Genomic DNA, 15,705 nt, shown 5'->3' with positions numbered 1-15,705 from the left:
TTCCATGGTAAGAGGACGACTACTTCATTAGACACAGCAATTCCACCTGAGATGATTTATTCAGAATATAGTATTTTTGGCAAAGTCTGTTTCTGTTATGTGCACAAGTGAGAATTAAATTATACTGAAAAATAAGTCCTAGGAGTCTTTGAAACTATGAGTGTTCTGTTATATTAAAAATCTTAAAAACTTGGTTACTGTTACCTCGAATGTCCTATAAAGTAAATAAGCAACTGAAAACTTTATATTTGGGGTATTTCATCAGAGATACTTCTGTATGAATGTTAATTATATATGACTTTAAAATAAGCCCCAGAAGAATAAAAGAAAGAATAAAATCAACATTATGTGCTTCCTGATGACATATATTAGGAAATGTACAGTACAACCTATAAAATAGTCTTTCTAAAAGAATTAAATTTAATCAAGTCCCTGGATCTCACCATAAAGGATTATAGTATTAAAATACTTTGATGTGGAAGCTTTCCTGGCTAAAATAGAGTAATGGGAACTAGATTTACCTTCCCGCCTGAAACGATTAGGTTAGTGCCCTGAGAGTTACTGTAGTGGTATGGGGAAGAGCGACCCGGGCAAAGCTGAGCAGACTCCCTGGGTTGAGGAAGTTGGTGTTGAGGGGAGGAGGAGAGCCTGAGGAAGCTGAGGTAGAGAGATTTCCTAGGGCAGAGTACTGAAGAAAAGACAGCTACACAGAGAACTCCAGGGATCTTGAGAGAGCCACCTCAGGTATCCACCTGAGTATTGATCAGTGCATATATCTGAGGAAACTATGTGAAGCTGAGAACAAACAACCCAAAAGACTGGAGATAATAGTGCCTGGTGCTCACACAGTGCTGAGGATGGTGACTTTTCACATCCACTACAGCAGCAACCTTATACGGAAGGCTCTTGCCTCAGCTGTGGGAAGTAATTGAACCTAGATAAGCATTGCATGGGACCTATCTATGTAATTTTAATGTCAAGTCCTGAAAATATTGAAATGGTTAATTTTAAACTGCTCCCATATTTCCAGTCTTGCTTTGCTCCAGTCTCCTCATTTCAACCTTGCTCACAAAATCACAGATGAGATAATGACACTTTTCTAGTTAAAACTATTCAAATGGTCCTCATTTTTCTCCAGAGAAAATTCAAACTACATTCAAAGTTTAGGAAGTCAGTGGCTGGCCTGTGCTTAACTTTCCTGTCCCATCTCTTTCCTATCACATCATGTGTTGTAAATGATTTCACGTAAGCAGGAGGAAACCATACTCATGTTTAGCCAAGGATTGAGACCTTTATAGAAATGGAATAGCTACATAAATTGGGGTCACATATAGTGGAGATTTTACAAGGTTTCTTCTTGTCTCCAAATTCTGATAGGGTACTCAGCTACTAACTGCCCTTTCTATTCATGTGGGGTCCACTTGAATTAAGAATGAAAACCAATTATTGCCTTAACATCCCTCTGTTGTACTTAGGTTTGCATCATCATTCCATAAGAGCTTAAAATACTGATCTCTTGTACTTCTACTTATCTGGTTCTTAAACCAAACTTGGCACCAACAATTCTGCATCCTTATCCTGCAAAAGAAAGCAGAATCACTGTGTAGCTGTTCTTCAAAAACATTTCTGCATCCAAAGTTAATAGTCCACATTGCCCGCAGTACTGTATTGCATGTTTTTATAGTTATAAACTTTTTGAAGACAGCTATTTTACATACTATACTTTTAGTCTTTTACTTTTTTCATCTTCTAGTCTTACTAGTCTTCTACCATACTATCTACCTAGCAATTGTAGATAGCATTGTCTGTGATTTAGCAATTAGCATTTTACTAAATATTTGATTAATGAATGATGTTTCCTGCAAAGGAACTTTTTTCTTCCTGTTCATTTTGTTCCTTATCTTTTGATTACTTCTGATTCTTGGCTTATTGATTTTACTCTTTAGGGATCTTAGTCTTATTATTTACCTTATTCTTCCCTAGAAATGCCATCTTTATAGTTTAGGGTCTGAATCCTGAGATGTTATAGACACTAGGATTTCTGAATTATCTGCTCCCAATAGGACACTAATTATATTGAATGAGGCCTTAGCCTATTTTTAAGACCATGCCATAAGTTCATATTTTCCTCTAAAACAAATTTAAATGTTATCAAGTGGGATTATAAGATTATTTATAAAGATTTTATAGATAAGGAAAGTTAATTGTCTTTTTCAAAATCCAATGACTTGTTTGAAGAAGAAACAAGCTTAGGTAAACCCTTTCATTGTGCCATTATTATATGTTCTTGTATTATATTTAGTTCATGGGCAGAACATAGGAGCATGGATTCAATAAGATTTTATTGAGTTCTAGGTATGTTATATTTGAAGGTGAAGATATTCAGAGATTAATGATAATACATTTGGGATTTGTGATCAAGCCACACAAAAGCTTACCTTATATATAATTCCTTTAAAACAAGCTAATGTTGGAAAATACAGACGGAAAACTCAGTTTGGTTATTAGATCACTAGTAATCTAGTATACCTGTTTTTTAGTATCTAAAAAGCATAAGAGATTTCTGCCCCCTAAATAATAATCTAAGAAAGTAGTTTTTAGGTGATTAATATAGAGACATATATAGTGACATTTGATGCATAGACTCCAAATGTAATTTTTCCTTTGATTATGACTTATAAGAAATAATTTGAATGACTAAGAGATTAACTTCAAAGTAGTTGAATGATGTTCTTCAGTGTATCAAAATTATCTTTGTATCAAAATAATGATAGCAGCAAATCACAAAGACCATCTTTGTGACAGCTTAATAACTAGGATGGCCTAGCACTCAAAAGTTGCTTTGTTTTTCTCTTTTTCTATAACTGAATAGGTACAACCTAGATTATCTTAATGAAAGTAGCTGGCAAATAGAATAATAAACACTGTTGTTCGTATTTAGGGACTCTAAAGTAGTTTGACACCTCTGTAGTATACCCATGGGTCCCTTTCAAGTCCTGATAGATGCCCCAGCAATGCCTTCACATAAGCACATGTTCATATTTCTTATTTTAAATTTGTAACATAATACTATGTCTTTTCTCATTTAAATAATCACTTTCATACCCAAATTTGTTTTCATAAGTTTATAGTCTTTTACACACTCCCCCAAAACTGAGGAGCCTTTAGCATCTCCAAACCTGAATTTACCCCTGATTGTGTATGTGAATTGTGTGGCAAACATTGCTATTTAGCTGCATAATATCTCTTCCTCCCTTCTTACTAACAGAACATGGATTTTGTTTGGGAATGAAATAAATTTTGTTAAATCTACATTCTGCCCCTCGTTGTTATTACAGATAGATAGGTAACAAAAGTTGAGCTCAAAACCCAAGGGAAGTTTTCTGTGGATCCTGGGTTATCCAAGACAAGAAGACAGAAGACAAGACAGAAGTTTCTTATTCCTGCCTAGCAGTAGGAGGCAGTAGATGAAACAGTTGTTTTCTTACAAGGAGACAACTATGAGACTGAAAATCTCATACTAAGCAAAGACATAGGGATAAGGAACATCAATGAGCCACTATACCTATACTATTTCTCTCCAGGCTTTTTATTAAGTGAATACGTAAATGTCCATTTGGGTAAGCCAGTATAGTTGGGTTTCTGTTAAACACAGTGCAATGCAAGACCAATCTGTTACAAACTGCTATTTAACCTTTGGTTTCTCTGTTTTGCAACTTTCAGTTTTCCCATGACTTGACAGTGTCAGTCTAGTGCAGGCCCCAAATCAAGCAAGCTTATGTTAATTGAATGCAGAATATAATCACAAGGTAAATACAGAATTTTGCTTCTGCCCCCTTACTACCTTGAAAGGAAAATGTTTTGACTTTACAAAATAATGTAACTTACTGGCTGGCTTCTTTGCCTATGAAATATTGAATATTTGGTGTTAAGGTTATAACCCAAATTTACTGTAACATCAGCTAGGTTACACAGGGCAGATAAATTAGACAAGGACCATAGCATTTGGCTTAAATATTTGACCCTGGGATGCTTTAACAGTGAGTGTAAGAGTGGTAGGTTGGATATTTAAAATTATGCCCTATTACTGAAACTGTAGAAAACTGAAATTCAAAAGGAATGAATGTTAGTGCCATGTAAGTTAGCTCCATATATATTGCCATGGCTGTGTTTTTTGCAATTATTAGATTTAATTCTTAATTTTACACATGTGTGAATAGAATCCATTTTAGGCTGGGAAGGAAAGATTCCTAAAGCCAAATATTTCTTCTCTCACTGTATTAATACTGACAAATGTTAACATATTTGGTAAACACTGGCAAACTGGGCAAAGGCTCAACTATGATGAAGTTATGAAATTGGTACATGTTATAAAGACAACCAAATTCTGAAGAGAAAAATCTGAGAGACACAGCTAAGAAGTTGTGACTCAGTTTCCATAAATATCTTGACATGTATCAATTGATGGATGAAATCTAGCAAAGTGTAATGAAAAATATTGAAACCAGCACTTGAGTTAAAATAACAAGCACAGTGATAATGAGAGAAAGTCAGCATCAGTCAAAAAAAAAAATCAGTTGAACAACACCATCTAAATATGTAAATACACATAAAATTCCAAGCCATTACAATTTGGAGACCTTGTGAGTTAAAAACGGAACGTAGAGAAAACACTTGGAGATTCGGTTGGTCGCCAGCTCTATTTGACTCGTCAGTGTCAGGACTGTGATTTTAAAAAAATTAAAAAAATCAAGTGTGCTCTAAGGCTGATTTAATAAAGAACAAGGGGAAGTTCAGAGTTATTCTCTAATCCAGTCTGGTGGTCTCAAAGTTCATTTTGCCAGATCAGCAGCCTTAGTAACATCTGGGAAATTACTACAAATATAAATTTTTGCCACTACCTCCTCTCCCCGCTACCAGGGAATCAGAATTACTGCAGGTGGGGCCCAGTCATCTTCAGTTAACAAAAGCCTTCCAGGTGATTCTTTTTTTTTTAATTTTATTATTATTTTTAATAGATCTTTATTGGAGTATAATTGCTTCACAATACTGTGTTAATTTCTGTTGTACACCAAAGTGAATCAGCCATATGCATACATATGTCCCCATATCCCCTCCCTCTTGAGCCTCCCTCCCACCCTCCCTATCCCACCCCTCTTGGTTGTCGCAAAGCACCGAGCTGATCTCCCTGTGCTATGCTGCTGCTTCCCATTAGCTAAGCATTTTTACATTTGGTAGTGTATATATGTCGATGCTACTCTCACTTCGCTCCAGCTTCCCCCTCCCCCACACCATGTCCTGAAGTCCATTCTCTATGTCTATGTCTTATTCTGCCCTGCCACTGTGTTCATCAGTACCATTTTTTTTAGATTCCATATATATGCCTTAGCATACAGTATTTGTTTTTCTCTTTCTGACTTACTTCACTCTGTATGACAGACTGTAGGTCATGCACCTCACTACAAGTAACTCAATTTCATTTCTTTTTATGGCTGAATAATATTCCATTGTATATATGTGCCACATCTTCTTTATCCATTCATCTGTTGATGGACACTTATGTGGCTTCCATGCCCTGGCTATTGTAAATAGTGCTGCAATGAACATTGTGGTACATGTCTCTTTTTGAATTATGGTTTTCTCAGGGTATATGCCCAGTAATGGGACTGCTGGGTTGTATGGTAGTTCTATTTGTAGTTTTTTAAGGAACCTCCATACTGTTCTCCATAGTGGCTGTATCAATTTACATTCCCACCAACAGTGCAAGAGGGTTCCCTTTTCTCCACACTCTCCAGCATTTATTGTTTGTAGATTTTTTGATGATGGCCATTCTGACCAGTGTGAGGTGATACCTCATTGTAGTTTTGATTTGCAATTCTCTAATGATTAGTGATGTTGAGCATCCCTTCATGTGTGTGTTTGGCAATATGTATATCTTTTTTGGAGAAATGTCTATTTAGGTCTTCTGCCCATTTTTGGATTGGGTTGTTTGTTTTTTTGATATTGAGCTGCATGAGCGGCTTGTATATTTTGGAGATTAATCCTTTGTCAGTTGCTTCATTTGCAAATTTTTTCTCCTGTTCTGAGGGTTGTCTTTTGGTCTTGTTTATGGTTTCCTTTGCTGTGCAAACTTTTAAGTTTCATTAGGTCCCATTTGTTTATTTTTGTTTCCATTTCTCTAGGAAGTGAGTCAAAAAGGATCTTGCTGTGATTTATGTCATAAAATGTTCTGCCTATGTTTTCCTCTAAGAGTTTTATAGCATCTGGCCTTACATTTAGGTCTCTAATCCATTTTGAGTTTATTTGGTGTATGGTGTTAGAGAGTGTCTAATTTCATTCTTTTACATGTAGCTGTCCAGTTTTCCCAGCACCACTTATTGAAGAGGCTGTCTTTTCTCCATTGTATATTCTTGCCTCCTTTATCAAAGATAAGGTTATCATATGTGCATGGGTTTATCTCTGGGCTTTCTATCTGTTTCATTGATCTATATTTCTGTTTTTGTGCCAGTACTGTACTGTCTTGATTACTGTAGCTTTGATCTATAGTCTCAAGTCCAGGAGCCTGATTCCTCCAGCTCCGTTTTTCTTTCTGAAGATTGCTTTGGCTATTTGGGGTCTTCTGTGTTTCCATACAAATTGTGAAATTTTTTGTTCTAGTTCTGTGAAAAATGCCATTAGTAGTTTGATAGGGCTTGCATTGAATCTGTAGATTGCTTTGGGTAGTAGAGTCATTTTCACAATGTTGATTCCTGCAATCCAAGAACATGGTATATCTCTCCATCTGTTTGTATCATCTTTAATTTCTTTTACCAGTGTCTTATAGTTTTCTGCACACAGGTCTTTTGTCTCCTTCAGTAGGTTTATTCCTAGGTATTTTATTCTTTTTGTTGCAGTGGTAAATGGGAGTGTTTCCTTAATTTCTCTTTCAGATTTTTCATCATTAATGTATAGGAATGCAAGAGATTTCTGTGCATTAATTTTGCATCCTGCTACTTTACCAAATTCATTAATTAGCTCTAGTAGTTTTCTGGTCACATCTTTAGGATTCTCTTTGTATACTATCATGTCATCTGCAAACAGTGACAGTTTTACTTCTTTTCCAATTTGGATTCCTTTTATTTCTTTTTCTTCTCTGATTGCTGTGACTAAAACTTCCAAAACTATGTTGAATAATAGTTGTAAGAGTGGGTAACCTTGTCTTGTTCCTGATCTTAGTGGAAATGGTTTCAGTTTTTCACCATTGAGAATGATGTTGGCTGTGGGTTTGTCATATAAGGCCTTTATTATGTTGAGGTAAGTTCCCTCTATGCCTACTTTCTGGAGGGTTTTTATCATAAATGGGTGTGGAATTTTGTCAGAAGCTTTTCCTGCAACTATTGAGATGATCATATGGTTTTCCCCCTTCAATTTAATATGGTATATCACATTGATTTTGTGTATATTGAGGAATCCTTGCATTCCTGGGTTAAACCCCACTTGATCATGGTGTATGATCCTTTTAATGTGGTGTTCGATTCTCTTTGCTAGTATTGCGGAGTTTTGCATCTATATTCATCAGTGATATTGGCCTGTAGTTTTCTTTCTTTGTGACCTCTTTGTCTGGTTTTGGTATCATGGTAATGGTGGCCTCATAGAATGAGTTTGGGAGTGTTCCTCCCTCTGCTATGTTTTGGAAGAGTTTGAGAAGGATAGGTGTTAGTTCTTCTCTAAATGTTTGATAGAATTCACCTGTGAAGCCAACTGGTCCTGGGCTTTTGTTTCTTGGAAGATTTTAAATCACAGTTTCAATTTCATTGCTTGTGATTGATCTGTTTATATTTTCTATTTCTTCCTGGTTCAGTCTTGGAAGGTTGTGCTTTTCTAAGAATTTGTCCATTTCTTCCTGGTTGTCCATTTTATTGGCATATTGTTGCTTGTAGTAATCACTCATGATCCTTTGTATTTCTGCAGTTTCAGTTGTTACTTCTCCTTTTTCATTTCTAATTCTATTGATTTGAGTCTTCCTTTTTTTCTTGATGAGTCTGGCTAATGGTTTGTCAATTTTGTTTATGTTCTCAAAGAACCAGCTTTTAGTTTTATTGGTCTTTGCTATCATTTCCTTCATTTCTTTTTCATTTATTTCTGATCTGATCTTTATGATTTCTTTCCTTCTACTAACTTTGGGTTTTTTTTGTTCTTCTTTCTCTAATTGCTTTAGGTGTAAGGTTAGATTGTTTATTTGATATGTTTCTTGTTTCTTGAGGTAGGATTGTATTGCTATAAACTTCCCTCTTAGAACTGTTTTTTTCTGCATCCCATAGGTTTTGTGTCGCCGTGTTTTCATTGTCATTTGTTTCTAGGTATTTTTTGATTTCCTCTTTGGTTTCGTCAGTGATCTCTTGGTTATTTAGTAGTGTATTGTTTAGTCCCCATGTGTTTGTAATTTTTTACAGATTTTTTCCTGTAACTGATATCTAGTCTTATAGTGTTGTGGTCAGAAAAGATACTTGGTACAATTTCAATTTTCTTAAATTTACCAAGGCTTGATTTGTGACCCAAGATATGATCTGTCCTGGAGAATGTTCCATGAGCACTTGAGAAGAAAGTGTATTCTGTTGTTTTTGGAAGGAATGTCCTATAAATATCAATTAAGTCCATCTTGTTTAATGTATCATTTAAAGCTTGTGTTTCCTTATTTATTTTCATTTTGGATGATCTGTCCATTGGTGAAAGTGGAGTGTTAAAGTCCCCTACTATGATTGTGTTACTGTTGATTTCCCCTTTTATAGCTGTTAGCATTTGCCTTACGTATTGAACTGCTCCTATGTTGGGTGCATAAATATTTACAGTTGTTATATCTTCTTCTTGGATTGATCCCTGATTATTATGTAGTGTTTTTCTCTGTCTCCTGTAACATTCTTTATTTTAAAATCTATTTTGTCTGATATAAGAATTGCTACTGTAGCTTTCTTTTGATTTCCATTTGTATGGAATATCTTTTTCCATCCCCTCACTTTCAGTCTGTATGTGTCCCTAGGTCTGAAGTGGGTCCCTTTTTGACAGCATATATATGGGTCTTGTTTTTGTATCCATTCAGCTAGTCTATGTCTTTTGGTTGGAGCATTTAATCCATTTACATTAAAGTAGTTATCAATATGTATGTCCCTGTTACCATTTTGTTAATTGTTTTGGGTTTGTTATTGTAGGTCTTTCCCTTCTCTGGTGTTTCCTACCTAGAGAAGTTCCTTTAGCATTTGTTTTAAAGCTGGTTTGGTGGTGCTGAATTCTCTTAGCTTTTGTCTGTAAACGTTTTAATTTTTCTGTCGAATCTGAATGAGATCCTTGCTGCGTAGGGTAATCTTGGTTGTAGGTTTTTCCCTTTCAGCACTTTAAATATGTCCTGCCACTCTCTTCTGGCTTGCAGAGTTTCTGCTGAAAGATCAGCTGTTAACCTTTTGGGGATTCCCTTGTGTGTTATTTGTTGCTTTTCCCTTGCTGCTCTTAATATTTCTTCTTTGTATTTAATTTTTGATAGTTTGATTAATATGTGTCTTGGTGTGTTTCTCCCTGGATTTATTCTGTATAGGAGGGACTCTCTGCACTTCCTGGGCTTGATTTACTATTTTCTTTCCCATATTAGGGAAGTTTTCAACTATTCTTTTCAAATATTTTTTCAGTCCCTTTCTTTTTCTCTTCTTCTTTTGGGACCCCTATAATTCAAATGTTGTTGCATTTAATGTTGTCCTAGAGGTCTCTGAGACTGTCCTCAATTCTTTTCATTCTATTTTCTTTATTCTGCTCTGCAGTAGTTATTTCCACTATTTTATCTTCCAGGTCACTTATGCATTCTTCTTCCTCAGTTATTCTGCTATTGATTCCTTCTACAGAATTTATAATTTCATTTATTGTGTTGTTCATCATTGTTTGTTTGCTCTTTAGTTCTTCTAGGTCCTTGTTAAACGTTTCTTGTATTTTCTCCATTCTATTTCCAAGATTTTGGATCATCTTTACTATCATTATTTTGAATTATTTTTCAGGTAGACTGCCTATTTCCTCTTCATTTGTTTGGTCTGGTGAGTTTTTACCTTGCTCCTTCATCTGCTGTGTATTTCTCTGTCTTCTCATTTTGCTTAAGTTATTGTGTTTGGGGTCTCCTTTTTGCAGGCTGCAAGTTTGTAGTTCCCATTGTTTTTGGCATTTTCTTCCATTGGGTAAGTTTGATTCAGTGTGTAGGCTTCCTGGTGGAGGGGACTGGTGCCTGTGTTCTGGTGGATGAGGTTGGATCTTGTCTTTCTGGTGGGCAGGACTGTGTCCGGTATTGTGTTTTGGTGTGTCTTGAACTTATTATGATTTTAGGCTGCCTCTCTGCTGTTCCTGTCTTGCTAGTTGTTTGACATAGGGTGTCCAGCAGTGTAGATTGCTGGTCGTTGAGTGGAGCTGGGTCTTAGTGTTGGGATGGAGATCTCTGGGAGACCTTTTCCATTTTATACTACATGGGGCCGGGAGGTCTCTGGACCAATGTCCTGAGCTTGGATCTCCCACCTCAGAGGCTCAGGTCTGACACCCAGCCAGAGCATCAAGACTCTGTCAGCCACACAGCTCAGAAGAAAAGGGAGAAAAAAAGAAAGAAAGAAAAATAAATAAAGTTATTAAAATAAAATTATTAAAAATAAAAAATTAAAAATTAATAAAAGAAAGAAAGAGAGCAACCAAACCAAAAAACAAATCCATCAATGATAAGAAATGCTAAAAACTATACTAAAAAAAAAAAAGACAGTACCCTAGGACAAATGGCAAAAGCAAAGCTGTACATCCAAAATCACACAAAGAAGCATATACATATGCTCACAAAAAGAGAAAAAGGAAAAATATATATATATATTAAAAAATACGAAGAAAACAGCAAAATCAATAAAGAAGTCTACCAATGATAATAAGCTCTAAATATTAAACTAAGAAACATAAAACCAGAAACAAATTAGATGCAGAAAGCAAACCCAAGTCTACAGTTGCTCCCAAAGTCCACTGCCTCAATTTTGGAATGATTCATTGTCTATTCAGGTGTTTCAGAGATATAGGGTACATCAAATTGATTGTGGGGATTTAATCCACTGCTCCTGAGGCTGCTTGGAGATATTTCCTTTTCTCTTCTTAGTTTGCACAGCTCCTGAGGTTCAGCTTTGGATTTGACCCCGCCTCTGCATCTAGGTCACCTGAGGGTGTCTGTTCCCTGCCCAGTCAGGACGGGGTTAAAGTAGCAGCTGGTTAGGGGGCTCTGGCTCATTCAGCATGGCGGGAAGGAGGGGTACGGAATGCGGGATGAGCCTGCGGCTGCAGAGGCCAGCATGACATTGCAACAGCCTGATTCGTGCCGTGTGTTCTCCCGGGGAAGTTGTCCCTGGATCACAGGACCCTGGCAGTGGCGGGCTACTCAGGATCCTGGGAGGGGAGGTGTGGAGAGTGACCTGTGCTTGCACACAGGCTTCTTGGTGGCTGCAGTAGCAGCCTTAGAGTCTCATGCCTGTCTCTGGTGTCCGTACTGATAGCCGCAGCTCACGCCTGTCTCTGGAGCTCGTTTAGGCAGTGCTCTGAATCCCCTCTCCTCATGCACCTTGAAACAGTGGTCTCTTGCCTTAGACCATTCACTCTAAGGCAGTTCCAGACTTTTCCCCGGACTCTCTCCTGGCTAACTATGTCGCTCTAGCCCCCTTCAAGCTGTGTTCACGCAGCCAACCCCAGTCCTCTCCCTGGGATCTGACCTTGGAAGCCCGATCCTCAGTTCCCAGCCCTCACCCACCCTGGTGGGTGAGCAGACAAGCCTCTCAGGCTGGTGAGTGCTGGTTGGCACCAATCCTCTGTGTGGGAATCTCTCTGCTTTGCCCTCTGCACCCCTGTTGCTGTGCTCTCCTCCATGGCTCTGAAGCTTCCCCCCTCCGCCCACCCTGTATCTCTGCCAGTGAAGGGGCTTCCTAGTGTGTGGAAACTTTTCCTCCTTCACAGCTCCCTCCCAGAGGTGTAGGTCCCATCCGTATTCTTTTGTCTGTTTTTCCTTTTTTCTTTTGCCCTACCCACGTACACGGGGCGTTTCTTGCCTTTTGGGCAGTCTGAGGTCTTCTGCCAGCGTTCAGTAGGTGTTCTGTAGGAGTTGTTCCACATGTAGATGTATTTCTGATATACTTGTGGGGAGGAAGGTGATCTCCACGTCTTGCTCCTCCACCATTTTGAAGGCGCCTCCTATCTTCTGTTTATTAATTTTTTTAATGTATTTTTATTTATTTATTTTTGGCTGCATTGCATCTTGTTGCTGTGCTTGAGCTTTCTCTAGTTGTGGTGAGAGGGAGCTCAGAGTTGGGGAATTTAAGACCATTATTTGTAAAATTTTGAAAACAGCATATGAAAGAAATGTATTTCCCATATTCTTAACAATTAAAATATAGAGTTTAAAAAATTCAAACTATATATAAAGACAAAAATAACTTTTTCTTGCTCACCTCTCCTGTTCTCTCCATAAGTAACCACTACTAATATTTTCCTGTGTTTTATTTCAAAATGCATATGCAAAGAAAAATCTACAAACATACATGTTTACATACACATCATGACTCTTTTTTACACAAAAAGCATCATACCATACAGTTTTGTAGTTTGCCTTTCTCCTGTCATAGATATCTCATATTTTTAAAGAACAGGTCTTCCATTGATAGCTAGACTCTATCACCTTTTGTTGGGTGCTTTATCAATAAATATATCCATAGATTAATATGGAATTATTAGGTCATTAGTAAGTATATATTTTTGATACAAGTAGCCCTCAAAGAGTTGCACTAATTTGTATCTCACCAACAATGAATGAGTGTGTTTTTAATTGGATATTGCATAGAAGGTAAGTAAAGGTACTGACTGACTTTTTGTTTTAAATTGATGCCTATCATGGCAATGAGGAAGGAATATATTGATCTTTCTAAAGTTTTATAAAGCTCTGATAATGATTTTTAATATCATGATTATGCTATGATTTCTATAAATGGTAAATGTTAATATGATATAGTAACTTTCAAAGCATTTTCTAGTGTATATTGAGGATCTGAATGCTAGAATTTGCTTGATATAACAGGAGCTGAACAGTAACCTTAAATTAAGTTTATAAATAGAGTCTGAATGCCCAGAAGGGGTAGGGGTCTGGGGCTTCAAAGGGGAGGAAGATAATTCACAGGAAGATGAGGTAAACAAATATTTACCATGCCATGCAGATAATTTATATAAGAGAGCCTTATCTCTACTAATAGCTCTCTTCCTGATACAGCTCCCCCTACCCCTGTCTAGACTCTTTTAGGCAGTTAAGGGAGAGTAAGAAGTTTTTCCTGAGTCTGCTGGGTCTTAATTGCCTTCAGCTCAAAACAGTCCACATGCCAAAGTGGCATATTTTGTAGATGGCATATTCTATTCCTCAGTTATGCAAGATGAATGGGTTCTGGAGATCTAATGTACAGCATGGTGACTACAGTTAATCATACCATATTATATCCTTGAAATTTGCTAAGAGGGTAAATCTTAAGTGTTCTTACCACAAAAAAGATGGTTACTATGTGAGGTGATAGGTATGTTAATTAGCTTAATTGTGGTGATCATTTTACGATGTATACATATATCAAAACATTAACCTGTGCACCTTAAATGTATACAATTCCTATTTATCAGTATAACTTAAAATGTAAAGAAAGATATTTTAACACAGAGTGAGTCTGTTGAGCATATTAACCTAAGGTGTAGACATTGGAGAGCTTGGAGGCTGGCATGGAACTACATTTGACGAAGTATTTGCCTGTTACTTGTGCCAAGTGCCATATAGCCTGAGTGAATATCTAGCGTTATTGTCAAGAGATGCTGCAGTCAATGGCAGGGAAATGGGAGTGAAAATAGAACACAATGACTATTTGACCCCCCCAAACAAGAAACAAAGTAAGTATACAGTGGAAAAACCAGATCCAGAATTCAGTAAAAGAAAGTGGCCAAGAACGTGAACAAGGGTCAAGAAGGAGGACTTAAAGGAACCATGAGGCTTCAATGAGGAGGTTGGCTTTCAGTTATATTTCATGGGTAAAAGTAGCTTCCTATTCGGTTTCTTTTATACTTCCAGAGAAGAAGGTCTTTATGCATGTTTAGGTGTCATGTCAAAACACTGCAGCAAGGAACCTTCTTTTTTTAATGTCTACTTTTCAAATCAGAATATGTTAGTACTGTGAGAGTGCATCTAATCCATTTATCCATTGGCTGATCTCATATTTTCATGTGAGATGTCCCAACAATCACCTTTACAGAATGCAGAGACTGGAAAAGCAAGTTGAAGGCCTAGTACTAAATACTTTATATGCAATAATACATCAGCTAGTTTAACCCCTAAACAACTCTACAACTCTAGGTGAGAATATCTTTCTTTCTTTTGCATGGAAATGGCCATATGTAAAGGCACTTAATTTATTTATATTTATTGGTATTTGTATAGTTTCTTAAACTATAAATTCAACAGATGCAGAGATAATGGTTTAAATTTCTTGGGGCCTCTGCCCATTGCCTACCATTACTGTTCTGTATTCCAAGGCCCCTCCTGGGTGAGTCCTCCTATGAGTTTGATATTTTTAAAAATACATAGTCTTTGAGTGGGGATGCATTTGAGGATATCAAGGTTGATTATATGACCCCCTTCTTCATCCCCAAAGTTTCTCACTTCTCTATTTCAATAGCAAACTGAGTCACAATGCACAAATGCTAGTTCTTGTGGCTATATACGATTAACAAGATGCCAAAGGGAAAGTTTTGTTTGTTGGGGTTTTTTGTTTGGTTTTATTTTTAAAGCCCATATCTGTGTGTCAAACTCAGAAGTTAACTAAGAATTTTGTATGCGATATTTCAGATTCTGCATTATATATCACAAAGGGACACGATATATTGATATGAAAATGCATTTCAATTATTTTCTGAACAGAAGAATAAATTATTCACTATTATTCAACTGTAGACTTGGTGTCAGGTTAAGAAAAACTGAAATCAAGATTTCTTTAAAAAAAAAAAAAAAAAAAAAAAGGAATGTAGTTGGGTATTAAAACAAACCTCCCTAGGTGAATTCAGGATGGGATAAATACCCTAACTTTGGCCTGCATATGCTCTATGGGGTCCTGTTATTTTGCATTTTCCTGAGTTAGTTTCTGGCTATGGGTTAAGGTTGATATGCAGGACAACCAAGTAGATAATTACGTTTACTTTAGAGACAACCTAACACAATGCTGAGTTATGCTCCAGTCTTTGGGTTTTAAGAGCGACTCATAAAATGCAGTTCCAAAGGTACTTGAAATAGGCATGTAATCATTTTTCAAACCTTCTCCTCTTTCAAGAACATTCTTGACTATATCTGTCTAAATCAGAGTGTTATGTCTAATACTAGAGTATGCAATAATGGAAAGACAAGAATCATCTCCTCATCCATAATACAAATGTTTCTTAAAATGCTAAAGAACTATGTAGCAATAATATTTTAATATATTTTCTCACACCTCATACAACTTTACAGATATAACCTTATTCTTAGATACCTAAGAATGTGTTGTGGTATCTTCCCTTTATTGAATATAGGAATAGAGACATATCTGTGAAGACAGAGCTTAAGCTGTATAATTCTAAGTGTTCAGAAACAACCAGATAACCATTAAACATAGATACATAGGGAGCTAT

This window comes from Balaenoptera musculus, chromosome 16 (genome assembly GCF_009873245.2).
Source record: "Balaenoptera musculus isolate JJ_BM4_2016_0621 chromosome 16, mBalMus1.pri.v3, whole genome shotgun sequence".
Lineage (NCBI taxonomy): Eukaryota > Metazoa > Chordata > Mammalia > Artiodactyla > Balaenopteridae > Balaenoptera > Balaenoptera musculus.
The sequence above is the reverse complement of the archived record's forward strand: the minus strand, read 5'-3'. Positions refer to the sequence as shown.